The sequence below is a fragment of the Pinus tabuliformis genome, chromosome 4_1 (assembly GCF_031772625.1).
Source record: "Pinus tabuliformis cultivar Carrire ecotype Pingquan chromosome 4_1, CPIR1, whole genome shotgun sequence".
Taxonomy (NCBI): Eukaryota; Viridiplantae; Streptophyta; class Pinopsida; order Pinales; family Pinaceae; genus Pinus; species Pinus tabuliformis.
This window is the reverse complement of record NC_142303.1, coordinates 798,704,682-798,707,442: the sequence shown is the minus strand read 5'-3', so window position 1 is coordinate 798,707,442 and position 2,761 is coordinate 798,704,682.

Below are 2,761 nucleotides of genomic sequence, written 5' to 3'. Positions count from 1 at the left end.
TATAAGATGTCTTCTAGCAAAGATAGGGCTTGATGTCAGATGCATTCGATGGGTCATGGCCTGTATTGTGGATGTAAATTTTGCAGTACTCATTAACGGTGAGCCAACTCCGTTTTTCAAATCGGCCAGGGGACTTCGCCAGGGCTGCTCCCTATCTCCACTTATCTTCATCCTGGTCATGGAAACTTTGAGCATACACATTAAAATTGCTATCCAACAAAGGAGATTTATGCCTCTTCCAATCTGCAAGGAGATTTCCATGTCTCACTCCCTATTTGTGGACGATATCCTCCTGTCGGCCATGCTGTGCAGATCTACTTGGGAATGTATTTTCTATACACTAGAAAGATTCCAGAGTGCCACCGGTCTATTCATAAACGACTCTAAGTCATCTTTCCACGTAGCTGATACGAATGGAGAGGTGATCACTTACCTCGTTGATTTATTCCATATCAAGGCGATGCCTATCAGGGAGGGTCTCAAATATCTGGGATTTCACTTGAAACCTGTAAATTACAAAGCTGCTGACTGGTCATGGATTGCCGACCGTTTCTACAGGAAGATAACATCATGGGAATCCAGATGTTTGTCAATCGGAGGACGTGCCACTCTTGCCCAGGCCGTGTTGGTCCAAATCATGGTCTTCTGGGCACTTCTTTTCTATATTCCGTCTTCTGTTATCAACAGTCTAAACAACATGATATCAAATTACATTTGGGGCGGCCAGAAGGAAAAGACCAAATTCCATCTTTGTAGACTTGAAAAGCTGTCCCGCCCAAAATCCATGGGAGGTTGGGGCTTAATGAATTTACAGTCTTTCCGAAGGGCGCTGCTGTGTAAGACCATGTGGAATGCGCTGTCGGGGGAATCTCTATGGAGCAAAACTGTCAGGGCCAAATATTTGTATGGTCACGACATTATTTACTGGTACAGACAATCCACTTTCGGTGCCAACAGTGGTTCTATCATCTGGAGGGGATTCAAGAGAATGTTTCCGTTTGTCCGAAAAAACTTGATTTGGAATTTCCATTCGGGTTCCAAGATCATCATCGGCATGGACGATTTTGCTGGTATGAGTGGGCCGATCCACATCTCTCCTTCACTTCTGAGACATCTGCACAACAAAGGATATTTTTTCTGGGCTAGTGTTATAAAAAGATGGGACGGCGGTTCCCCGATATGGAAATCTGCTGTTGATTTAAATCTCCCCGGAGATCTGGCTTCACAATGGAACGACGTCTCCCGGTCCTTAAATTTCTCAGGCATATATCGAACGATGGAAAATGACAATATCAGTTGGAGAGGACTTGGCGGTTCTTCTGTGGTAAGCGCCAAGCATATATACCATCAGATTCTTCTCTCGGACTGGGACTCGAGCGAAAAGACATTTCCACAGGCATTTTGGAAAACCGGCTGCCCAACAAAAATTATTATATTCTCTTGGCTGGTTTTTTATGACAAAAACCTTACCTGGGAAAATCTTCAGAAGCGTCAGTGGCACGGGCCTGCTATCTGTTCACTCTGTGGTATAAATTCTGAAAATAACTTGCACATTTTCCTCCAATGTCCACAATCCAAAAAAATCTGGCAGCTCTTGGCTTCACATTTTGGTTTCGATATGGTCAACACCCCTTCCATCTGCGATGCTTTTTATTCATGGAGCAACATGCGCTGCATGTGGAGGCCGCTTCCTTTGGTTACTATTTGGACCATTTGGAAATGGAGGAACCGTATCATTTTTGAAGCCATAAAGGACCCGATTTATTCTATCTATGAATCCATCCTTTCATTATTTGAAGCTATCGCTCGTCCACAACAACCCACAGTCAAACAGCGAAGGATGCTGATTCATAATGATCTCTATGATTATCCAATTGCTTTTTTTGATGGCGCAGCCCAGAGGAACATTTGTGCCTGTGGGATTCACATTATTCCGGAAGAAGGACAATCATATGACATCTATTGGAACGGAGGTCCCGGTTCAAATAGTAAAGCAGAGATTATGGCCCTCGCTGGCCTCATTGCTTTCTCTGATTTCCTTGGCATCAAAAACCTCCACATATATGGAGACTCCAAAGTCACCATCGAGCATGTTCTATCCAAAAGCCGAATTAGAAATATACATCTTTCAGGCTGGTTAAACAGGATTATGGATTGGTGGCGCACCAGGACGGACTACAACATCTCCCATATTCCCAGAGGGAAAAATCGAAGAGCAGACTTATTGTCCAAGCAAGGACTCACATCTCCGCCGGGCATATGGAGACTGCAGATAAATGTGGACAACTGCGCCTACCAGATCCAAGATTTCTCCATAACGGGTACACATCTCCAAATTTTGTGATGTCCACAGATAAGTTCTCTATTCTCCTACTTATGAATCTCGCATATGCTGTTATTTATGCTATATTTTGGACCAACGGTTCCCACAGATAGGTCTGTTTTTTTTTGGTCTGCTCTCTCTATGTTCAGTTTTTTGGTATAGCTTCATATGCCCGTCAGTATGTACTGAACTGTTGACATATCAAAATGTTGTATACTTTTTATTTTGTATATTTTTGATTAATACAATCAACATACCGCTTTTTTTCATGCTGAAAAAAAAAACTAGTACTTTATCAATGGAAATGCCAATTGTTAATGATATGTAATCATGGTAAAATTTTGAACTTGTTATTTTCCATCGACATCGAATTTGGATAAATTTAATTGACAAACTTTATGATTGCCTAATTTACGTGGAGCATCACAAGAATTTAGT